Source organism: Siphateles boraxobius, unplaced genomic scaffold (assembly GCF_051911475.1).
Source record: "Siphateles boraxobius isolate OS27281-9 unplaced genomic scaffold, OSU_SipBor_1 12, whole genome shotgun sequence".
Lineage (NCBI taxonomy): Eukaryota > Metazoa > Chordata > Actinopteri > Cypriniformes > Leuciscidae > Siphateles > Siphateles boraxobius.
In genome coordinates, this window is record NW_027508722.1 from 7137698 (window position 1) to 7164466 (window position 26769).

Consider the following 26769-nt stretch of genomic DNA (forward strand, 5'->3'; position numbering starts at 1 on the left):
AAAATATTTGTCGTATCACCCTTTTAACGTTTAAGGGTATTTACCATATATGGCATTAGCGGCAGCGCTGGTCAGCATCCACAGTAAGAGGAAGCAGCGGGGAAAAAAGTCAGCGAGTCAGGCAATCAATCAAGGCCATTGGCCTTAAGTGAAGCATCAGGTTCATGCTGGTCAGCTGAGCCTTGAAAAGTGGAGCTCAAAGTTAAAAATAATTAAAACCGTGTTTCATTACATCTATGTTTTAATGAATCAGCATTTTTTTACGTGTTCGTTGAATGAACGCTTTAATGACTCTATGGCGGCAAATCAATGTCAATAAGAACCGAGCGCACAACTGATGCTGGCGCGCGCGGTAAATGACTTTCGCGAGAGGATAACAGATCTACACGCGAGGAAAAAGGAACTAGCGAGCTCATTCATACCCTGTGCGCGCTCATGACCTCTCCTCTGCACGCAATACAAGCCCTCGCGCGCGTTCATGATCATTCCACACTATCTCGTGCTTGATCTGCTCTTGCCTGCTGCTTTTGCTCGCTCGAATAATTTTATTTTTGACAGTCGAGGGGCGGGACTTACTGTTTTATTAACCTCAAATGTCATTGGTTACTTTCCCTTTTCCGTAAGTCAGTTGTGATTGGATACCTGTCCAATGACTCGTAATTCACTTGACTTGACGCATCACACAATTTTTGTGCATACAAATAAATCAAATTAAATAAATAAATTGCGATAATACCAGATACTGAGCCACTCAAAATTACTCACTATTGAGCCTCTCAAAATTACCGCAAGGGAAATTCCTTCACCGCGACAGCTATATTTCTCAGCTTCCATTAGTCCAGTCTTCAGTCACATGGTCATTCAGAATTCATTCTAACATGCATATTTTGTGCTTAAGAAACATTAATATTATTATCAATGTTGAAAACAGTTGTTCTGCTTCATATTTTTGTAGAAACTGTGATTTTTTCCCCCAAGATTCTTCGATGACTAGAAAGTTCAAAACAGCATTTATTAGAAACATAAATTTAACTACAATTAATAAATCAATAATTTAAACAAATTTAACTGCTATATGCATAATCTATCACTATCAAGTCAAGTCACCTTTATTTTATAGCGCTTTTTACAATACAGATTGTTTCAAAGCAGCTTTACAGAGATAACAGGAAAATAATGCAACAAAGTTTGTTTCAGCTGTACAGCAGATCTAGAAGAAAACAGCGTCATAGTTCAGCTTAAGTAAGTTCAGTGATGGCTCATTTCGGTTCATTTAATAATTTAGTTCATTTAACTATACAGCTGCTCTGGAGAAAATAGTGATGTCATCGTCTAGCTCAGTTCAGTTTTCATATAATGGTGTCAATGCAGGCAGATCAACAATATTGTTGAATATTAAATGTCCTCAACTAAGCAAACCAAAAGCCAAAGGCAAGAAAGGTGACAGTGGCAAGGACAGAATGGAGAAAAAAAAACATGGGAGAACCCAGGCTCAGTCGGGGGCCAGTTCTCCTCTGGCCAATGAACGAACAGTGTATGATTATGATTTAGGCAGCATTACAGGTCAGGAGTCAGATTGGATCGGAACTATCACTATCTAGTTTTTGTTGTCTATTGTGCACTCACCCAAGTGTCTCTGGAGCCACTATTGTCTGGATAACGATGATGTAATTCAGTGATGCTTATATAATGCGCTTCCCTGTGTGTTCAAGAGATGGCACTGGTGCTCTGTGAGTGTGTTGCTCATGCTCTTGCTGTGGCATGAGAGGGATTACATCATCATCATCATCATCGTGTGTCCTCAGATTGCAGCCAGCGTTTTGCCATCAGCGCCATGCTTGACTGCACGTGTCTCTTTTCAGAACATCTCACCGAATGATGACATTTCAGTGCAAAAAGAGCCCTTGCAGAGATAGCCTGCAAATGCTATTAGTCACGCTCCAGATTATGAACAGAATTGATTCATACTTAAATTGATGTGGTGAAAATAAAGCTCAGGAATAAGAGGTTTGGTAGTGAGGAGGTCGCATATTGAGCAGTGCCTGTAGTTAGTGTAGAAGCGTCTCTCCCTCATTAGCACTCGAGGTCTTGCTGGTACCCAGGTGTCTGAAACAAGCCTATTAAATCTCCATGGCGATGAAATCAACAAAAGCACATCTCTTCTCTTCTTTTCTTGGGCCGAGCAGAATGTATTTCTGTGTGAAAACTGTTCTTTTGTAATCTGTTGTGATTTTAAAAGGACATTTGTTCTGTTTATTTCATGAATGAAGATTTTAGCCACAACTTTAATTATTTCCAGGAACATATTCACCAAGGTAATTTTAGTTGATGATTTGAGTGTGTATGACAGAATCAAGCCATTAAACAAGTGGTAATATTGAGTCAGTTTGACCAAATCAAATTGTAAATTATTGAAGTTTCCATTGTCACAGGATAAATGTCTCCATTTGGTTTCTTCGTTCAGCATATATGATTATAGAACCAGGGAGTTTAGTTGCTTGATGTAATTATCTGCACTGGCTAGTCTCATATTTTAATATAGCTGGTTGTATTCAGTCGTGTAGGTCCGCATTCTGCTCATTTTGGCTGCTAATAATTGAGGTTCAGGAATTAGGATTTATTATAGCCTGTTATTTGTCATCAGGCAGTGAAAATACAGATATGTGCTTAAATGTAATTTTTAATCTACTATTAGGTAAAAGTGTGGTTGAAGTGACCAGCAAAAATCCATTGCTGTAAGAATTGTCTTGACATGGGTTATTTTAGAAAAGCAAAATAAGTTAAACCTAACGTCAGCATTGTTACAAATCTGTATAAGATCATTTGAATTAAAAGGCAAGAGATCAGAAACATCCCATACTGCCTTTGAACATGAAATCAAAATGGACCCTTTTAGTATTTAATTACTTAATACATGTTCCACACAAAATTTAGGTGTACTACTATTTCTCTGTCAATATGGCAGTCTTGTACTTAAACTGTAGCTCAAAAAATAATGGGAATAGCAATGCCAAGGCTTGTATAAACTGAATACTGTACCTTCAGTGCAATGCAAGTTGGTTTGGATAAAAACGTAATTTTTCATTTTGAAACATTAAAAAAATTCAGTTGATACAATGCACTGATTGTGTGCATTCATGTTCTATGTACTTACATTTAAAAAACACATACCAGCATGTAATTATTTTATCTAATTGCATCTACACTGTTGACCCCTCCCTTACCCTTTAACCCACCCTTAAACTCACCCATGCCACCAAACCTGTCCCTAACCTTACCCGTATCCCACCTATAGCAGCAAGTTTTGCAAACAGCATGTACACAATAAGTACATACCAATTTTGTATGTATTTATTCAAGTCCATAATAGTTAAAGACACCTATATAAAGTGAGACTTAAAAAAAACATACTTTAAAAGTACTGTAAATTTCTTTATGAATAAAACTTTTAAATGAGGAACGAATTACAGAGTGCGCCTTAATTAAATGGCAAATCCATTTTAAAATGTCAATGAATCATAAAGACTGTTTTGCTCAGAATAAAGCTTAGTCTTAAAGCACAGCTCTCAACGCAGGCAAAATATTGTATGGCTTGCACTGATTAATATCCCTCTTTGATAAATAAACCGTGCATTAAAAGGCAGGAAACTATATGCTGGAATATAACTCTACGTGCATACATTTGAATATCAATGATTTGTGAGGATCTGACACCAGTAACGAGGGAGTCTAACAGATGGCATAAGTGTTAAGTAAATGTATGGCAAATTCTCCAATCACATGGTGTAATGAAGTCAGAGAGGTTTCTGGAGGAGAGTGAGGATGTGTGGCTGTGTTTGAGAAAGGAAAGGAGGAATCAGGGGGAAATTGCTGCGGCTCCATCCCACTCCAGTAATGACAGGGAGGGATCAGGGGACTGTAGAGACGTACAAGAGCCGCTGATGGCTTTCACAGTTCAGTATCTCAGAGCTCCCGGTGAAAATCCATCCACAATACTGTACTAATGCTGAAATAGGCCATTAAGCTGCCTCTCGGTGCCTCACTTCACTGATCAGAACGTGTGTGTGTGTCTGAGGTCTTTCAGCACCTCCGAACAGACTGAGATGTTACAAGTGCTAAAGTCTTGCTCGCTTCTAATTAGATCATGGTCTGCAGTGATGGCAGTAATGCAATATCTGAACCAGAGGTGAGAGACAAGAGAATAAAAGAGGATTTGGAAGAGAGAGTCAGAAATATATTTTTCTTGTGACATTGTCTTTTCCTCCCTTGTCCTTGCCAGTGTGATCTCATTAGTATTAGATGTACCAGAACGTAAACTGAAGTAGTGCAGTACCTATTTTTTATGCAAATAATATACTATTAATCAATAATAATATCACATCACCTCTTCTAAAACATAACAGTATGAATGTGCAGCTACTGAGATGCACGAATGAGGGTGAAGTCGGTGGTGTTTTTTAATTGTAAAAAACTTGATCCTATCCTACCTTAATATTCAGCGAAGTCTATAAGCAAGAAAATGAAACACTGTTTGATTGAGCATTCCACCCAGCCTGATATGGAAAATTGTTTAACCATGTTGATGACAAGGAAAGTGTTCAGGAAAACCTGTTTTTATAAATTACATACATTACACATTTCAGCTGTAAAAATCTTTTTAATTCTGTCATGGAAATAAGTTAATGTTATTACTTGAAGCAAAAATGTTTAAACAATCAAAGCACGTGTTTCATTCTTGAATGAATCAGAATTTTTGAATGAATCAGTTGAGTGAATCATTCAAAGACCCTCTTATAAAGACAGACACTTGTTTTTATTCCTGAATCAGTGACTGCGTCCATCTCTGAGTAGGTACTTTTGATTAAGTAATTCAGACCATGTTTTACAGTATATGGTATGATTTTTTGTGATATGAATCTAATCCGGATGTACTGCATTCATCATCTTGTAATTGTCATGTGACCTATTGTACCAGGATCAGTTGTGTTGCATCACTGCAATCACAACTCCTCTCCCTAGACTTCATCGGATAATAAAGTGTTCATCGTATGCGCACTTCAGAATCTCTGCAGAAGTAGTAGATCATCATGTCCCCTAAAGGACCGTCGCCCTGCGTTTCACTCGTAGCCGAAATATGCTGTGACTCACTCCATAACCTGTCCATAAACAATAAGTGTACATTTCTTAAATAAAAAAAATGTACACATAAGTGTAAAACATATTTTAACATCCTAACATGTATATTCTGTATATTATAACTCAACCCCTGGGTTGTTACACAAAAACTACCCAAACACTGGAAAAAATAACTTTTGGGTTTTGGGTAGAAAAATTAACCCAAGATTTTTTAGAGTTGAAAATGTCCTTTCTTAGGGGATCCGTACGTTTCACCTATATTCAGGGCCCAAAACTAACTTTTTTATTTCTCAACTGTTTATGGTCACTTAAGACAATTGATTATATTTACTAGGATACTCGCCGAGACGGTAATTTTCCGTAATTTTCAAGAAGACGTGAAAGAGTTCAATTTACTATTCACACCCTTTCTGGGTGTGCACATAGCACAAAAGTCACAAATTGCACTTGAATATTTACATTCGCTTAAACATTGGCCTGTCAACTATCAACGGTCAACTCCAGAGAGTTGCTCATGTTTGCTCACGTTCATGTTCTCACAACATTGCATTGTTAGAATTCATAAAAAACTTTCTGGCCAACTGGAGATTGGCACCGTTTCATATACTCTCGCCAAAGCTCGTTTTTACTTGCATTTGGCGTTTGGTGAGTGTTCATTTTAAGGCCTATCTTTACTGTTTTACACTAACATTTTTTTTGTCAGATTGCCACTCAGAAATTGATAGTAAATTTCCAGAAATGTTTACAACGGACAGGCAAGTGAAACATAACATTTTTTAAGCAGAAAGACTGAAATTGTGTTTTCTTGTAAAACATACTATAATAATCTTTATTTATTCACAACTTGAAAAATATTTTTTAACAGCGTATATGACTACTGTGAATTTGGACATACTACACTTTTCACATACTGTTTTTCACCTACAATATAGTTAAGAATTATGCATATTTTGGATGCTGCTGCAGTCTTGAATGAATTGGTTAAATCAATGATTCAATGACCTGCTCATAAAGTCATTTCTTGCCACCCACTTGTATAACTATGTACCTGCAGAAATGGTTACTATAAACGCTCAATCCTCTCAGTCTGCTGACTAAATCGTAAAATATCTTTCTTTCAATGATGCATGAAATATTCATGTTTACAATTAAGCCAAGGCCGAGTTAGTGTGTGGTTTTGAATCAGGCCCCTGGATGTATGATGTTTTGAAGGAACTTTTCCACAACTGTCTGTTTGAAATTCTTCTGAAAGAGGCTGCTGTACATGATTGGCTGAGATGATGGCCCGTGTAACAGTTGCTGGGCGGAGCTTGGACAGTTGCCTCCATGGGTTTGCTGCTAACTGGTAACAGAACTCTTATAGGATTCTCTTCTCTGCCTCTGACAAATCAACAGGAATGCAAGAACACACGGCAGCGAATGAAAGTCAGCACTGATTATCCTTCCCCCGGTTTTATGCACTTAGACAAGGAGGAGGTGGTAATCAGTGCGATTTTATACAGTCCTCCCGCCAAAAGCATGGTTATTTATATTTGTCAGAAGAGGCACATTGCTTTCCACCAAAACTGTGCCTTAAAATATTCCCAATTAAGCCTCATTGCAGAGTGATTCATACTGATTATGCAGTGTCAAGGCCATTAAAGACTCAAAATCTATTGTGAGTTATATAAGCTTTACGTCACTATTATAGGTGAATAAATTGCTTCTTGAGAGCTCTGCTGTCATCCAGATGTATTTTAAGACTATGACTGTAACGTGCTGATGTATGAGGTTAGGGGTCTGTTCTAAAGATTGTGTATTTGTTCTCTATATATGTGAGACCCCTCTATAATAGAGATATTGGCGCTTTTACTCTGGTACTAAGCAACTATCACTCGCATTTTCTTCCGAACAATGCAATTAATCACAGTATAGTACAAATCTTGAAATGTTTGCACAATTAAGAGCCACAGATCATCAGTGTGTTTCTTTGCCCTTGTGCTTTATAGAGGCATAACAAAACACCTCATGTTGAATAGGTATCTTTCATAGTGCGCATTCCTTCAATAAGTCTGCCAGTAGACTGAAGGTTACACATGTCTTTTTAATTGCACCTTAGCAGCTTTAGTGTTGGTATATCGGTTGGCAGTCAAAATCAAGTATAAATGCATTTTGCCACACTGCCAGGTTTTTGCTTAAAATTCATTTTAAAGATTAGACATGATCAGTTTTTGGGAATGATAAAACTGTCATTTTGGTCATTGTTGCATTTCAAGGCTTCCGCCTACTAAGAAATCATGTCTCTGTTGGTTGAGAGCAATTTGGTGCCATCAACATCATGCAGTGAAATGAAAAGCTCCTTTAGCTGGTAAATTGAATCTACGCAAGGTCAGTCGCAACTGAAGTTGGCCGTTTGGTTGATCTCCCATCTTCATTTGTTATAGAGGACAGTGTTATAGCCATGTATTTATGACGCTGTGGTAGCATGTGATTAAAAGCGCACTCATTAATCTGGCAATCAGCGTGTTAAAAGCTGCAAACAACAAGCAAACAACAAGATTTAATATTTCCCCCCGGCTCTGATGGAAAAAGGTGACGCTGCCAAAGCGAATTAGCCAATCAGTAAGTCTTCTTAATGCTTCACAGCAGTCTTCACTTATGAAAACAAATACTGGAACTGCATGTCTGAGCAGACAGGTCTATCTGTAACCGAGTGTGTCTGAGCCCTGTGCTGTTTTCGTGTCACTTCTTCATGAATTGCCATAAAAAAATTACACCCTTATCCTGCTTGCCAACCATCCTGTTTTATGATCCTTTGAAAGAGGCTTATTGGATTAGGAGTACGAAATAATATTTTGTCGTTTTAGTCGGTAGACTTAATGTGGAGCATGTTGAGAAAAAAAATTCTGCACATTTATAGAGTTGCGCTTGACCGTAGAGATTAACAGCTTTAAGGGGTTGATGTATGCAATATCATTATTATTCTGTTTTTTCTTTCTACCGAATAAAACTAGAACAAACTAGTTCACTGAGAGTCACTGTGATCGTTTTGTTTTTAGATATGGCTTAGATCTCTTCTTGAATTAAGGAACACACACTTCACATTATCTGCAGTAGAATGAAACGACTATTAAAATCAATATCACAGAAAAGCATAATGTTACCAATGCTCTTGATGTTGCTAATAGGCTAATATTTTTGTTCTATAAGCACTATAACTAGCTTAGAAAACCAAAGAATGGAGAACGTCTACGGTTACGTATGTAACCCTCGTTCCCTGAGTAGGGAACGGAGACGTTACGTCGGATGACGACGAATGGGGTTTCGCTTAGAAAGCCTATCAACTTCGAGTATTACAAAACGAGCCAATGGCAAAGAAATGCCATGGGTCTGCGGAATTTGCATGGCGTAACTCCGCCCCACCTCGTGGGTATAAAAGGAGGAAGCCGGCAGCAAGCAGATATGTTTCTTCGCTGAGGAGCCAAGACTGAGCTCAGGCGATCCCCGCGGTACAGCGGAAAGTGGCAGGCAGACGTAACGTCTCCGTTCCCTACTCAGGGAACGAGGGTTACATACGTAACCGTAGACGTTCCCTTTCTTTGTCACTCCGAGTTACGTCGGATGACGACGAATGGGGTTACCAGTCTAATCACGCCACCTTCTCAGCTGTCTTCCAGTGCCCTGCGTAAATCGAGATCCCTGTCAGCCTGGACAAAGGACTCCATTTATCACAGGAATACCAAGGTACACTGGGAAGCATATCCCAAGCTTAGGGGAAGTATGCAATTAATGCCAGCCCGGAGGGGGGGGGACTTAGAGAATACACATATGACCCGAAGGAAGCATATGGAAAACACTGGGGTGTCCAGCCGCAGGTGGAATATTTCAACCCCAGGGGAGGCAAGGTGGCTTGCCAAGGGAAAGACACACGCTCAGAGAGGCTTACAGTGGAAATACACATGTGGGGGTCGCTCAGAGGAGGGACCATGCACACGGGAGGCACCTAGCCGACGCGCAGGCAATAGACACTGGCACCGACGTCAGGAGTGCTGGAGGAGCTCAGGGCTTTCGGAAAAGCTCACCTGAGGAAAATATCGCACGTATCCAGTCCGTGGAGTGGAATGGCGAGCAAGCGAAGACACCTGAGCGGGTCCGGTACTAGACTAGCTGGTTGAAGCGAGTACACGAGAGGACACAGGCTCCACTCGGAGATTATAGAATCTGGCGAATGTGTTAGGTGTCGCCCAGCCTGCAGCTCTGCATATGTCTGTTAGCGAGGCGCCATGCGCTAGAGCCCAAGAGGACGCCACACTCCGGGTGGAGTGGGCAGTCACACCAAGGGGGCACGGTCGACCTTGCTGCTGGTAAGCCAAAGCAATGGTGTCCAATATCCAGTGAGACAACCTTTGCTTGGAGAGAGCCTTTCCCTTCAGCTTCCCACCATAACAGACAAAGAGCTGGTCTGAGGTCCTGAAACACTGTGTTCTGTCTACATAGGCGCGGAGAGCGCGTACTGGACAGAGCAGTGCCAAGGCTGGGTCTGCCTCCTCCGAGGGCAGCGCTTGCAGGTTCACCACCTGGTCCCGAAAGGGAGTGGTAGGAACCTTGGGCACGTATCCAGGCCGGGGTCTCAGGATCACGTGAGAGGAAGGCGGCCCAAATTCCAGGCACGCCTCGTCAACGGAGAATGCGTGCAGGTCCCCAACCCTCTTGATGGAGGCCAGTGCAACCAGGAGCGCTGTCTTCATAGACAGGAACTTAAGCTCGACTGATTGCAGGGGCTCAAAGGGAGCACTCTTCAGGGCAGTTAGAACCACTGAGAGGTCCCAAGAGGGAACGAGAGGAGGACGAGGAGGATTTAGTCTCCTCGCTCCTCTCAGGAACCTGATGACCAGGTCGTGCTTCCCCACCGACTTACCTTCGATGAGGTCATGATGTGCGGCAATGGCGGCAACATAGACCTTCAGGGTGGAGGGAGACAGCCTTCGCTCCAACCCCTGTTGAAGGAAGGAAAGCATAACACTGATCGAGCATCTCCGGGGGTCTTCTCGGTGAGAAGAGCACCAGTTGACGAAGAGGTTCCACTTCAACGCATAGACGTGTCTCGTGGACGACGCTCTAGCGGAAGTGATGGTAGCCACCACCGCTGGTGGTAGGGTACTCAAACCTGCCTCGTCCCATCCAGGAGCCACACGTGGAGGTTCCAAAGATCGGGACGAGGGTGCCATAGGGTGCTCCGTCCCTGAGAAAGAAGGTTCTTCCTCAGAGGGATCGGCGAGGGAGGTGCTGTCGCGAGGAGTACTAGTTCGGGGAACCAGGTCCGGTTGGGCCAGTAAGGGCCAACCAGAATGACCTGCTCCTCGTCCTCCCTGACCTTGCGCAAAGTGTGCGCAAGAAGGCTCACTGGGGGAAACGCATACTTGCGGCCCTGCGGCCAGCTGTGCGCCAGAGCATCCGTGCCGAGCGTGCCCTCGGTCAGGGAATAGAACTGGGCGCAATGGGTCGAGTCGTGAGAGGCAAACAGATCTATCTGCGCGTCCCCGAACTGGTCCCAAATCAGCTGAACCGACTGGGGATGGAGTCGCCATTCTCCAGGGAGCGAGCGAGCGAGTTGTGACATACGGCGGGAGCGTAGACCACCTTGATGGTTGATGTACGCTACAGTGGCGGTATTGTCTGAACGGACTAGTACGTGTTGACCCCTGAGCAACGCCCGGAAGCGGTGCAGGGCAAGGCGTACTGCCAACAACTCGAGGCAATTGACATGCCACAGCCGCTGGGGTCCTGTCCAGGAGCCCGCAGCAGCATGTCCATTGCACATGGCGCCCCAGCCCGTGGTGGAGGCATCTGTTGAGACAACAACATGCCGGGAAGCTCGTGCCAGGGGGACCCCGGCCCTGAGAAAACCGAGGTTCGCCCACAGGGTGAAGAACTGACGGCAGGTCGGAGTAACTGGTACTCGGAACGTGCCGTGTTGCCATGCCCACCTCGGGACTCGGTCGCGAAGCCAAAGCTGAAGCGGTCTCATATCAAGCAATCTGAGCGGCGTGACCGCGGCTGCAGATGCCATATGCCCCAGGAGCCTCTGAAAAAGTTTCAGTGGAACCGCACTCTTGCCCTCGAATTGTCTTAGGCAAGTCAGCAGTGACTGCGCGAGCTCGCTCGTAAGCTGCGCGGACATGGCGACCGAGTCGATGTCCATACCGAGAAAAGAGATCCTCTGCACGGGGCAAAGTTTGCTCTTCTCCCAGTTGACCCGAAGGCCCAGACGGGCTAGGTGCCGAAGCACTAGGTCCCTGTGTTCGCAAACCTGATCTCGAGAGTGAGCTAGGATCAGCCAGTCGTCGATATAACTCAGGATGCGAACCCCTTGTTCTCGAAGGGGAACAAGGGCCGCCTCGACGACCTTCGTGAAGATGCGAGGAGACAGGGCTAGCCCGAAAGGGAGAACCGCGTACTGGTATGCCTGCCCCTCGAAAGCAAACCGGAGGAACGGTCTGTGTCGAGGAAGAATGGAGACATGAAAGTAGGTGTCTTTCAGGTCGATCGCTGCAAACTAATCCTGGGGCCGTATGCATTCGAAAACGCGTTTGGCGGTGAGCATCTTGAACGGCATCCTGTGAAGGGAGCGGTTCAGCACGCGCAAGTCCAGGATTGGCCGTAACCCACCGGTTTTCTTGGGGACAATGAAGTAGGGGCTGTAGAAGCCGGACCTCATCTCGGCTGGAGGGACAGTCTCGATTGCATCCTTCGCCTGTAGGGTGGTAATCTCTGCTCTCATGATAGGGGCATTGCCACCGACCAAAGTGGAGCGGACTCCCCTGAAGCGGGGAGGAGACCGTGCGAACTGAATCGCATAGCCGAGCCTGACGGTACGCGCGATCCAGTGGGACAGACGGGGAAGCTCTAGCCAGGCTCCCAGGAACTGAACCAACGGGATCATGCGAGCCACAGGCGTCCCCCCGGAGGGGCAGCGAAGCGGAGTAACTGGCCCAGATGTGGACGGCATAGCGGCCCGGAGAGGGGGCACAGTTAGCAACCGCGCCCTGGCAGAGGGGGCCAGGGGAGGACCAGGCTGGTCGTCCCGCGGGGGCCTGCTCTGCCAGGGGTCTGGCGACAGAGGGGGACAGGGGCGAAGCGGTCCGTAGACGGCACACCGTGTCAACCGCCTCTGGGACAGAGGGGAGCGAGGAGAGCACGGCTTGTGGGCGGCGCTCTGTGTCGCCCGAGAACTCTGTGAGCTCAGGGATGAGGGGATTGTTTCTGACTTTAACCACATTAGGGTGCTGCCCACCCGTGGGTCAGCAGCGGGGAGTGGAGAACAAAAGATTCTCCCCCGGCCCTCCACCGGGGGAAGGAGTGGTCCTGCTACCACCTCCTGAGAAACAACCATCATCCCTGAGCAGCCCGTCTCAGGAGCGCCGCTTGGCCCGGCGTTTAGCGGGGGGCGGGGCAGGAGAGGGCTGTGATGCCTTCTTACGGCTTCCTCCGCGACCGGCCCTGGGTGGAGGCTGCTGCGTGGTCCGGGCGGGAGGGGCGGGAGCCGCAGGAGGGCGCCCTCGGCGGGAAACAGGTCGAGGCGTCTGCCCGGCCGGCAAGGTGGAGGCAGCAGCGGGTCGGCGGGGCAGAATGTGTCTGATGGCCTCGGTCTGTTTCTGGGCAGTTGAAAACTGTTGGGCAAAGTCTTCAACTGCACCGCCGAAGAGGCCGGCCTGGGACAAGGGGGCGTTAAGCAGACGGGTCTGCTCAGCGTCCCGCATGTCAGCCAGGTTCAGCCACAGATGTCGCTCCTGGACCACAGCTGTGGACATCACCAAACCCAGGGAGCGCGCGGTAACCTTCGTCGCCCGGAGAGCAAGGTCGGTCGCGGCGCGCAGCTCATCAAAGAGCCCTGGGTTTGTCCTACCCTCGTGCATGTCTCTGAGCATCTGGGCCTGGTAGACCTGCAGAGTGGCCATAGCATGCAGTGAAGCAGCCGCCTGTCCCGCCGCTCTGTAAGACTTCGCCACCAGGGTCGACGAAAATCTACAGGCTTTGGATGGGTGCTTAGGCTCGCCCCGAGAAGAAGCACTCTGAGGACATAGTTGCATGGCAACAGAGCGTTCAACCGGGGGAAGCCCAGTGTACCCACGGGCAGCTGCCTCATCGAGGGGAGGAAAGGCGGATGAGACCAGCGAGCGGTCCCGAGAAGACAGGGGGGTCTTCCAGGACTTCGAGATCTCATCATGCACATCCGGGAAGAAATGTATTGGGGTTTGCCGAGGACGAGGGTCGGCGGCCTTACCCAAAAACCAATCGTCCAGCCGCGAGCGCTCAGGACAGGGTGGAGGCCTCCACTCAAGTCCGATGCTCGCGGCTGCCCGGGAAAGCATGGCCGTCATCTCCGGATCAGACTCGAGCACAGCCGTATGCACACCGGAAGGTGGCAGCTGTGACGAGCCCTCACTTCCAGAAGAGTCAAACCCGCCTAGTGATGCTGCAACAGACATGGCATCTTCCTCTGTAGCTTCAACTGAAACACGCGGGCCACCAGAGGGTAGACCCGCGGGAATCAGCAGTTCACTAGCGGGCACCGTCATTGAAGAGGGGGGCTGGGGTCGCGGACACATAGTCGGCGCCTTGTTCCAGACCGTAACCCTCAGGTCACCCTGGCCACCAGCCGCAGGATGGGGGGTGGATGAGGGGACTCTCACTCTAGCGAGTTCACGGAGTCTCGACCGTAATGACACGATGGTTATGTTCCCACAGAGAGAACATGAGTCATCCACGAGCGCTGCTCTAGCATGATCAATGCCCAAACATACTATGCAACGCTCGTGCCCATCAGAGTCCGATACCAATCTGCCGCAACCAGAAGTACACGGGCGAGACATCTTTAGAAAGACGTGCCACGTGTAAGCTCTTTTAGTGAGAGAAAACTCAAGTGTTGAAGCACCCGGGGAGAAACGCACCGACTGGCAGACCACTGCAACAGATCAGCAGGAAGCACGCTCTCGCCGTAGATCGCCGTCACACCAACACTCGAGGTACTCGTTTGTAAAGCTGACAATTCAGAGATGGCTTGTGGAGAGAAGAATACACTTGGCTCCGAAGCGAAAAACATATCTGCTTGCTGCCGGCTTCCTCCTTTTATACCCACGAGGTGGGGCGGAGTTACGCCATGCAAATTCCGCAGACCCATGGCATTTCTTTGCCATTGGCTCGTTTTGTAATACTCGAAGTTGATAGGCTTTCTAAGCCAAACCCCATTCGTCGTCATCCGACGTAACTCGGAGTGACAACGAAAGGGAACAGTCAAGTCACCTTCATTTATATAGCGCTTTTAACCATATAGATTGTTTCAAAGCAGCTTTACAGTGATAATAAGAAATTAAAGTAACAGAGATTGTTTTGGCATTACAGCAGCTCTAGAATAAAGTTATTGTGTAGCTAAAGTTAGTTTTGATTGATTCACTTCCGTCGCAACGATCATTAGTTATTAACTTAGGGGCCGCTAAAACGATACCGTTCTAACAAAAAAACAGTGACAAAACAGTGCCTGGTGGCACTTAGAACGCAACCATGAAACAGGTTCCAAGGTCTGCCTTGAAAAGTGTATAATACAGATTTTTTTAGCGCTGCCGCATAGCCACGTGAACCGGAATTATCCCGACAATGTTTTATCTGTACAGAGGTAAAGGGAAGGGAAGGAGGCCTTCACAGAGGAGAGACTAGTTGACAATTCAGGACTGCGTTGTCGTCGTGTCCAGGCGCATTTCCTTCATCAAATCCAGATACGGCCTGGATACGGCAGACTGCGGTAAACCTCGGGATAAACAGAGAGACTAATATTAGTGTAGACACTGTAAGACTGAAAAAACTGGAAGAACTGGAAGATAGCGCAACTCTCTGAGAGAACAAAGCAAATTAACATTTGAATTTCTCCCTTGTGCACCATTCGAGACGCAAGTCTCACCAAAGCAATCCTAATCTACATCTTTTCCCTTGACCCCCAATTCTGCCCCCACTCTTTCTCCCTGATGCTGAGATCATCTGAAATTCACCCAAGAATAACGGTTTATAGTTTATTGTGAATAATTATCATACAGTAGCACATGTTTGATATCATTTGAAATATCTCAGTGCGACTGGTACAAAGGTCTCATTCTCAAAGAAGTAAACCAGAAGGTAATAAGGTATTTAAGAGTTTAGAAATAATTCTCATACATAGAAGGTGTGTCTTCCAGGCAAATGGTCTATTGCTCTCAGAAGGTGTCAACTCAATGCAATTTCCCACTGTTAGCAAATGGTTCCATGTAAATCAACTTCTGCCCCCAGTAGGTCTGGGACAGTGATTAAGGTGAATTCTCACTGTGAAGTCTTGTTTACATTTGAAATGAGGTCTGTCTATATAAGGAAACACAACTAGAGCGCAGGGCCTTCTGTATCTCAGATCAGCCTGTGAATGTTGAGAGCCGCTGGGATTTGTATTTCCTAATGTCAGGTTTGCATCTTTTCTCTTTATTCCAGAGCATTTGATGTTATTGTATTGATTATATTTGAACTGATTATGAAATTGGCATGATACATTTACCTGACATAATAAATTGTTACATTTGATTATTCAAATAGACTTTGACATTATTTTCATTCAAGAAAATAAAAAGAATAGTCAAACATTCGCTCACACTTAATGATGCACAGATATCATTAAAACCTTTTCATTTATGGAGTCAGATGAAATAACAGGTTAATACATGAGAAAATGTATTTCATTTAATCAAATTACTTTGCCACGCGAAAAGGTGATAACGCTCAGAGACCTTCACCTGCTGATCAGAAAATCTCCATTGGGCCGATCGAGCGTGAGTTTACAACGCCATCCTTCTTATGATGTAACACGTACATCAGGATGTATGTGTTCCGGCTGACCTAATCTATGCAGCCTAACATTGAATTATTGAAGTCTGTAATGTGTTATGTGTATGCTAGGTAGGGTTGGGTATCGGTTGGGTTTTATCCGATACCAGTACCTACTCTGTATTTTTTAGACGGTTCTGGAACCGGTACTTAAAAGAGAACTCCGGGCAATTTTTAAGTTAATCTTGATCGATATATCTTTGTGAGTACTGTCTATAGAAAAAAAAAAAAAACGAACCGGATTGGTGCTTGCAACACGGAGCTATTCCCCCAAATGCCCAGAGCTCCCCCTCAGCTAAATTGGCAGTTATGGGGGCATATACATAAAGAGTGTCTTTGTGACTTTTAACAGACACAAAATGCAATTAAAATGTCTGACCAACATGAACAGGGCCCTTACATGTGAACAAGGTGCGTTTAGCAACTTAGCCATTGTTTAAATTCACCTAAATAGTGTTTTAGACGGCTAGCTGTAGTCTCGCGCTGAAGTCCCGTGGGAACTCAGTTGTAGCCAAAGGTAAATAGCAGTGCGTAGGTGAAGAAGAAATGGTTTGCGTTTGTGCCGTACAAGGATGACTACACAGACACAACACAGCGCCAAATTGAAGGATAAATAAAGTTTACATTACCTGCACAGTAGTTGCACCCGTCTTCGTACACGGAATCGCTTTCATCTTCGACCGGCCTCGCTGTGTTTTGTCTGTGTAGTCATCCTTGTCAAAATGTTCGCTGCAAATTCGGTAATCTTTAGCACGTAGTACTTGTATGGGAGTTTGCGCATCAAGTTGAAGTACAACTAGCCACAAATGCAGAATCTCGAGGTCATGGAAAGGAAGACGATGAAAATGAGTTCTTGTATTTTCGCATTCTGTTGCCATAATTCGGAACGGCACAAACGCGAACCATTTCTTCTTCACTTGTGAGCAACTCTCCGATCATCACTCTTCACACACTAGGCTCCTCCCACCTGCACACTGCTATTTCTTTCTCTCGCGTGCGCGCGATCAGCGCCGTTTTGGTACAGCGATACTCAAGAATTGTTGCAGTTTCGAATCACCAGTACACTGAACCAAAAACTGTTTCTTTCTGACCTGTCATCTGAGAACTGATGATCCCCGCGGGATGAAAGAATTTACGTCATTGCGTCACTCTAAATGATGTCATTGCGTGATGACGTAAAAGAACCGGTGAACGAGTTTTTTGAACCGGTTCATTGAAACAAACTGTCCGAAAGAACCGGACTTCCCATCAAAACTATTTACCTTTGGCTACAACTGAGTTCCCACGGGACTTCAGCGCGAGACTACAGCTAGCCGTCTAAAACACTAAAGGTGAATTTAAACAATGGCTTAGTAGCTAAACGCATCTTGTTCACATGTAAGGGCCCAGTCCATGTTGGACAGACATTTTAATCGCATTTTGTGTCTGTTAAAAGGCACAAAGACACTCAAGACAGTTATGCCCCCATAACTGCCGTTTTAGCTGAGTGGGAGCTCTGGGCATTTGCAGGAACAGCTCCGTGTTGCAAGCAGCAATCCGGTTCGGTTTTTTTTCTATAGACAGTACTCACAAAGATATACGATCAAGATTAACTTAAAAATTGCCCGGAGTTCTCCTTTAAGAAAACAAAACTGCATACACTTTGTCAAAAAATAATACCCAATTTATTTACAGGGCCAAACTGGACACAATATTAACTTAAATCTTTAACCAATATAAATACAAGTAACATATGGTAATAATAAATAAACCAATATAAAATAAAAATTCACATTTACATAATATCAAATAATACAATATTGTATCAAACAATATAATAATACTGGAGATTAATAGAGATTACTACCAGGGTAATCTAATCTCGACATGGCTCCAGGTTCCCATGTTTTGTCTGCTTGAACCAGTCATGCAAGTTATTTGGTCGTTGTACTAGTTACGGCTGCGCTTAGCTTGGTGAGTTTGGTATTTCGTTCCCACTGTATTTTAGCTACGCAGCATTGAGTGAACCTATGAAAGAGAATGTCTCTGGTTACTGGTGTAACCTATGTTCTCTGAAAAGGGAACAAGATGCTGCGTTCGATGCCAAGCTCCTTGCGCTGCCGACAAGCTTTCTTTTTCGGCAGAGAAATCTGAGGAGTGCGTTCCAATATAATATGACGACGTAAGAGCATCGAGGCGGCGCCCGCGCCATCAGCCAATGTATGGGCGTGATTCTATATGGGCTTCAGACAATCGGCACACCCAGAGGGCGTTCTGATGCGTAATTTTACATGTGAAATGAAGCCAAACCTTGGAGCGTTTTGCCTTCAGCATCTTCATTAATCCCCTCACTATCAGTTCAACAAGTAGCGGCACTGTCCGAGTAGCGGCACTGACATCACGCAAGATGACGCCGGACCACCAGGGGGCGGTAAAAAATGTCAGGCACTGAAATCAGGCACCGTAATTTTCGTTCTTATTCGGTCTCGTTACTACCATTTACATCGGAACCGGTTCCCTATTGGCACCGCGATTCGGTATCCAACCCTAATGCTAGGTCAAAGAGATGTGTTTTTAGTCTAGATTTGAACTGACAGAGTGTGTCTGCTTCCCGGACAATGTTAGGAAGACTGTTCCAAAGTTTTGTCGCAAAATTGGAAAAGGATCTACCGCCAGCAGTCGATTTAGATTTTCTAGGTATTATCAACTGGCCGGAATTTTGAGATCGCAATAGATGTGACGGACTATAATGCGTTAAGAGCTCGCTCAAGTACTGGGGAGCTAAACCATTTAGAGCTTTGTAAGTAATCAGCAATATTTTAAAATGTATACAATGTTTAATAGGAAGCCAATGCAGTGTTGACAGAACCAGGCTAATATGGTCATACTTCCTGGTTCTGGTAAGAACTCTAGCTGCTGCGTTTTGGACCAGCTGTAGTTTGTTTATTAATTGTGCAGGGCAACCACCCATAATAGCATTACAATAATCTTTCCTTGATGTCATGAACGCATGAACTAACTGTTCCGCATCAGTCATTGAGAGCATATGATGTAATTTAGACAAATTTTTTTGATGGAAAAATGCGGTTTTACAGATACTAGACACGTGACTTTCAAATGAAAGATTGGTATCAAAGAGCACACCCAGGTTCCTAACTGACGATGGCGACCTGACAGAGCAGCCATCAAGTGTTAGACAGTATTCTAGGTTAGTATGTGAGGACATTTTTTGTCCAATAATTAGAATCTCTATTTTTTCAGATTTAAGTAGTAGGAAGTTACTAGTCATCCAGTTTTGTATGTCAGCTATGCATTCCATTAATTTTGTGAATTGGTAGGTTTCGTCTGGGCGTGAAGAAATATAGAGCTGAGTATCATCAGCATAACAGTGAAAACTAATGCCATGCTTCCTAATGATATCTCCTAAGGGTAGCATGTACAGATTGAACAGCAACGGTTCTAGTATTGAGCCTTGTGGTACACCATACTGAACTTTTGATCGATAAGACATCGCTTCATTGACTGCTACAAACGGATAACGGTCAGATAAGTATGATTTAAACCATGCTAATGCAATTCCACTAATGCCAACATCATTTTCAAGTCTATTTAAAGAATGTTGTGGTCAATGGTATCAAATGCAGCACTGAGATCGAGTAACACTAATAGAGAGATACAACCACGATCGGATGATAAGAGCAAATCATTTGTGATTGATGATAGCTGTCTCAGTACTATGGTACAGTCTAAATCCTGACTGAAAATCCTCGCAGATATCATTTCTTTCTAAAAAGGAACATAGTTGTGAGGATACTGCCTTTTCTAGTATCTTTGACAGAAAAGGTAGATTCGAGATCGGCCTGCAAATGACTAATTCTGTAGGATCAATTTGCGTTTTTTTAACAAGCTGTTTAATCACAGCCAGCTTTAAAGTTTTTGGTATTTATCCTAATGACAAAGATGAATTAATGATATTAAGAAGAGGATCTATGACCTCTGGAAGCATCTTTCATTAGCTTAGTCGGTATAACATGTTGTCGATTTAGATAATAAAAGGTGTCATTACACTCTATTCAGCACAAACAGGGCTACCAATAATATGTGAGCAACATGTATGTACATGTTTGTATTTTTGAGATAATAATGTTTATGCATAGTTATTGAAAAAAACTAAAAATAAGGCAACAAAACACATACTAAATATGTGTAAACAAGACTTTTGACTAATGTATGTTTCGCCTGGAGTTTTTGCTTCAAGATGATGTAAAAATCATCCTGCCTACTCATTCACATAAAACAAAACATTGATTTAAATTTTGTAAGACACTTTTTGTTTAGAAAAGGCCATATGCGTGGGGGCGTGAATGATCATGAATAATAGGGCTGTAATGATACACAATATAAAATCGAAATCACGATACTCAGGTCCATGAAACGGTATCGCGATGTGAGAAGGCAGAATCGTGACACCCCAGCTTCCAACTCCCAGAGTTATCCTTCCCGTCCAGATCCAATGCTGCCACATCTTTAAATTACTATAAGTATTATTTGAGGTTAACATTATAAAATACGTGACCTACACCACAAAACTAGTTGAGGATAAATTATTTAAAATGTGGCAATTTCAGCGTTATGGACGTGAAATTTGCAGCCAAAACTTGAAATATAAATTCTCAGAAAATGCTTTAATACCAATATATTGACACTTCTGTTTATATCCATAGCCTACTCCCTTAATAAAGTCCAGTACATGTCCAGACATTAGAAAAATATAAGTCTAGACATGCATTTTATATTTAATATGAGGGAAATACACACACGTACACGGACGCGACACAAAACATCTTTAATTTTTATGTGGCAAAAAATATATATATTTTCTATAATTCTGCAAATTACACTGTACAAACCAAAAGTAATACTAGGCTACCCACCGGATGAAGAAGGGTTGGCTCTCCCCAGAACATAAAATATTCATTTTGTTTTATTTTTCGTGTTCACATTTAAGAGGAAAGAACAATGTCGTGACAGTTCTCTGGAAGCGGCACTAAAACTTTCAGAGACCTCAAACAGAAAGCACTAAGACCTTCTTTAAATTGAATTTCGTTTTGTATTAATTGCCTCTCAATTTTAATAAATGTTTCATCAACCAATTGAGCCTTCGCAGAGAGCTTGATTGACAGGTGATCTGACCAATCATACTTCGCCATCCGCCATTTTGTCCGACAAAGCAGTCAGGAGAGTTAGTAGATTAACATGGGAGGATTTGAACTTGAAAAACTGAATATACTGACGCCATTCCGCGCAGTACCGCTGCTAGACATTTTGGTGCCCTAAGCATAATTCCTTTATGGTGCCCCCCGCCCCCGGGAAAAAAAAAACGTTTATTTTTGCCGGTTTAACTTTAACTTTTTAACGCGCAATCCAACGGAACACTGAGGCGGCGGCGGCACCATCGTTACTTTCTAGAGCAATTAAATACTCTTGTTACGCCTGTCTTGTTATATACATCCCTAAAAAGTGCCTAATAATATTTCTATAATGAAATAATATCGGCACTATAATTATTATGACTATGATATGATGATTGATTTTTCATTAGGCTATTTTTGGTGCCCCCCTCAGCACTTGGTGCCCTACGCACAGCGCGTGATGCGCGTGGTGGGAGCGGCGGCGCTGATTCCGCGGTTAAAACAACATTCCTTCTTATGTTCATTCATGTTTATTTGATGCTATAAATGAACTAGAAGGAAGAGATGATCGGTTCACAAGCAGCTTTAACTGAGGCTCTACAGCGATCTGTCACGACACATTAAAGAGACACAAAACGGTATTTATTGTTTAAATTTCTTTTTAAAAATGACCAAATTTGAAAGGTGAGACTTTGTTTAATGTTTAATATCAAAAGTAACCGAAAAGTAACCTGGTCTTTCCTGTCTGTCAGCGTATTGTCAGTCTCCTCTCTGATCCGCGATGTATTTTTCACTGCGTGAGAACATGGTGTGTGCGTGAGAGCGGCGTAGCTTGTCGGACATAGCGACTGTAACTAAGGGGGTTGGGTCTTTACGAAGGGCCAATTGCCTGGATTTAATAAATAAGAAGTAAATATAGAAGACAGATAATCACGACATGGAGGTGCTGGCGCATGAACTGGAGCTCGTCTCATATGAATCGAAACCCAGTGTAGCCTATAGACCTGAGAAATATATATATATTGAAATGTCTACTTTTAAACAGAACAATTCAAAACGAAAGAAAACAGACTGCTCTCTGCTTATGTAATCTGTATGAAAAGTGCATTTCTCTCTGGCGCGTTTACTACTGCGAAGATCGCGAGTCAGCATCGCAACTTCATCTTTGCAGCTGACACTGACAGAAAACACTTTATTAATAAACAATTAAAATGTATCCTTGCTATATTTGACATATTCATAGTCATTACTTTTGCCGGTTCTTTGTGTCAGCTTTTAGGTGCTTTATTGGCAGCAGTGCCACCCTTATGTTACATGAATGCGACACCATCACATCAGCACCGAAAACATGGAGATTTTTTTAGTCAATAATTGCACAACCTATTTGATATTCTATAATTAAATACTCAGTGACTCATCCCAACCAACTATTTTAAAAAAAAATTACTTGTAAGCGTCTTTTTACATGTTACATATCATGCGAGTCGTGACTACTTTTCCATGTGACGCGAGCTAGTTGAAGAACGTGAAGAAACATGGAAAACAACCCAGAGATTGCGGACCCAACATATACATTTCAGTCAGCAGTATGTCAACATTTCGGCTACACGGTGGAGAACAAGGATGGCAATCGTGTAGTCTACAAGACGCACACAATTTGCCGTAAGTGTTTTATTAAGCTTCCTCAATTGAACGGCAACACGTCCAACATGCAGATGAATATCCTACGGCACCATCCCGAAATCAATTTAGTTGGAGCACAGAAAACAACACCAAAAGCAGCAGCCTACACTGCCTAGTTTAGTTTAATAATTTGCATAGTTATTATTGTTCTTTGGTGTTCAGATTATACAGGTTTTTCCAAATGTTATTTAATAAAAATACCGATATATTTTTTCTCTCAAAATCTCTTTTTTTCCCCCCAAGCCCCGCCCCCATGATAGAATCGCGATACGAATCGAATCGTGGGTCAAAAATCGTGATACGAACCGAATAGTGGGTTTGGTGTATCGTTACAGCCCTAATGAATAATGCTCTGATTTACACCTGAGAAGATAATGACCTGCATAATGAGCCGCATAATGAGCCTTTCAGTCAGGTATGTGACTGAGAGGAAACTACAAGAATGTGAGGACAAAAGATATATATATATATATATATATATATATATATATATAGTTTTCAAAGTTTTCAAATGTAAATCAACAACAATTACAATTTTAACAATATTTCAAGTGTAATCTTTCTTTGTAAAAAGCATAAAGTTTATCATACGTATTTCAAAGTTAAGGATTCATTAGTTTGAATATACATTGGAACAAACACTATAATGACATATTAGTTGATAATTCAATATACCTACTTTATTTTTGACAAAACATCCCATACTATATATTTAACATATGTGCAGAAATTGGAGAACAAAAGCTTATATGATGGGGCAGCCGTTTACAGTAAAAACTTTATAATCTATCCAAAACGAATCAACAAAATCTTGTCTAAAATTCATATTTCTTCTGTAACATATCGTTTTTATGATATATGAATATAGGGCATATAAATGTTAATTAGCAGTTTAATATGTCGCCCATACGAATACATTTTATTTCAAAAATTTTCAATCTATTTTTATTGATCTCAGTATTTCAACATAGTCTGGGAAAAGCTAAACTAGTATATGTGTTCATGTAAAAAAAAGCATATATCCTAATGTAAGTGCGTGCAACAACACCGCACATCTGTGCCGTTCTGTACCGTGCCGATCTGTACCGTGCAAATCATATTTAAACAGTCTTTTTGTGGTTTACAGACACTATTCCATATCGGGATTAGAAAAAAGCACTTAAGAATAAAGAAATTACTATCCACAATCCACAGCTGGATCCGTTGCTCCTCGAAATGAAACCAAAACTTTTCAGTAACGCTTCCATTTACAGTCCTGTTCCCCATGTACATACTATGTACTTATTATAGTAATTACAATAATTGGGTAAATAGCTAGGTACTAACCCTGAACCTACCGCTAAACCTAACCTTAACCCATGTACTTACCTTATATTAACCAGTACTGTCTTATGTAAGTACACTGTAAGTACACATAAGTTAACGCACTGTAAAATTAAGCATTATTAACCAGTACTTTCTTAGGTAAGAACACTGTAAGTACACGTAAGTTAACATAGGCTACTGTAAAAGGAAGCGTTACCAACTTTTCCAGGATTATTATTACTATAAGGCTATTATTATTCCTCACAGCGTCGCAGGATGGCGTAAAGTACATGAATTTAATAAAACTTGATGAGTTTTATTGAGTTTATGTGGGCATTGACAGGTTTGCATAGATCACCTCAGATCATTTTTGCGTTTGAATAGAGCGCGCTCTCCGTGAGCGTATTCACATTTGCAGATAATGAGCTGACATGAGAACAACAGACATCTCTCTCTTTTCATACAGATTACATTAACAGAGAATATTTCGTTTGAATCATTTTGAATTAGATCATTTAAAAGAAGAAACTTGCATGTTTATAAATATATATTGCTCATGCATGTGTGACGAGTATTCGCTGAGTTTTGTTTAAGTTTAGAGACATGCTCCAGAAAAAAAGTTCACGGAGCCGGAGAGGCTGAAAGCACACCCTGTTTATTTTCTTTATTTTACAAAATCACAATGTATTGTTTTGATTGTAAATAGACACATACAAAAGTAGACATTTTACAGATTCTTTTTCATATTTATTTTTTCTGTATGACCATAAATGATGGAGTAATTTATGTCTATTGTGCTACTATGTGAAGAAAATCCAGCAAAACGCGCCGGTGCGTTTGTCGACCCCTAAGGGTTAAGGCCTCTCTGTACGCAATCGTGCTCTCTTTCGATGAAATGCGAAAAAAACGTAAAGTTTTGTTTTCTTCCAGTTGTGCTCAATTTTTCTGGCTGCTCTCTTAAGGGCCTGAATGTGCTCATTGTACCACGGTATTGGACTATATTCTTTAATCTTCTCTAAGCGCAATGGAGCAACTGTGTCTTAAGTGCTGGAAAAGAGAGAGTCAAAAGTTTCTGTCGCAATATCGAGTTCTTCTAAGCTATCTGGGATGCTGAGGGGATGAAACTGATCAGGAATATTATTAATAAAGTGATCTTTAGTGGCAGAAGTGATAGGTCTAACATATTTGTAACACTGAGTCGACTTTGCAGCCTTGGATAAATGAAGTATACACAAGACTAGATAATGATTTGAGATGTCATCACTCCGCTGTGGAATTTCAACGGCATCAACATTGATTCCATGTGATAATATTAGATCTAGAGTATGATTACGACAATGAGTAGGTCTTGACACGTGTTGTCTAACTCCAATAGAGTTCAGAATGTCTTTAAATGCCAATCCCAATGCATCGTTTTCATTATCTACATGTACATTAAAATCACCAACAATTAGGACTTTATCTGCAGACAGTACTAACGAATTCTTTGATAAAGTCTGTATGGTACCCTGGTGACCTGTATACAGTAGCCGGCACAAATCTCAAACATGATTTATTATTTACACTAGATGTTACATTAAGTACCAACACTTCAAAAGAATTATATTTAAAACTAGACTTCTCAGTAATTCTGAAGATATTACTATAAATTACAGCAACACCTCCCGCTTTTGCCTTTCAGACGAGGCTCATGTTAATGACAGTAATCTTGCGGGGTGGACTCATGTAAAGTAATGAATCGTCTGGTTTTAGCAAGGTTTCTATCAAACACAGCACATCTAAGTTAGAATCTGTAATCATATCATTAACAATAAGTGCTTTTGAAGTAAGGGATCGAATATTCAGCAACCCGAGCTTTATCATTTGTTCATCCGTATTATATCTGCTTTTTATTTGTTGAACATCAATTACATTTTTACCCTTTAATGGGTTTAGGAGTTTTTTGTATGTTCTAGTTTGGGGAAAAGACACAGTCTCTATATGATGATATCTAGATGAAAGAGTCTCTATGTGATGGGATTTATCTGACCTTGGTGACGTGAGACAGCTCAGACGGTCGGTTTAGCCAGTCTGTCTGTTTCCTGACCTGAGCCCCAGATTGTCATGTTTGAACTCTAAGACTATGTGCCATATTACTAGAGAGAAGAGCAGCACCACCTCAGGAGGGATGAATACCATCTCTTTTCAACAAGTCAGGTCTGCCCCAAAAACTTTTCCAATTATCTATGAATTCTATATCTATATTCTATTATCTATGATATCTATGAATTATTTGCGGACACCACTTAGACAGCCAGCCATTGAGTGAGCACAGTCTACTAAGTATCTCATCAGTCCTGCAAACAGGAAGGGGGCCATAGCAAATTACAATGTCTGACAAGGTACTTGTGAGTTCACACACCTCTTTAACGTTAATTTTGGTGATCTCCGACTGGCGAAGTCGAACATCATTAGTGCCGACGTGAATAATAATCTTAGAGAATTTACGATTAGTATTAGCCAGCACTTTTAAATTTGCTTTGATGTCAGGCGCTCTTCTGACTCCCGGCAAACATGTGACTATGGTGGTTGGTGTCTCTATTTTCACAATCCGTGT

At 42.6% G+C, this 26769-nt stretch overlaps 1 protein-coding gene across 1 annotated transcript in view; it reads left to right on the forward strand.

Annotated features, from left to right (window-relative positions):
- Positions 1-26769, forward strand: part of LOC143713321 (doublecortin domain-containing protein 2-like) — a 51389-nt gene that overhangs the window by 10124 nt on the left and 14496 nt on the right. The gene's annotated exons all lie outside the window — the stretch shown is intronic.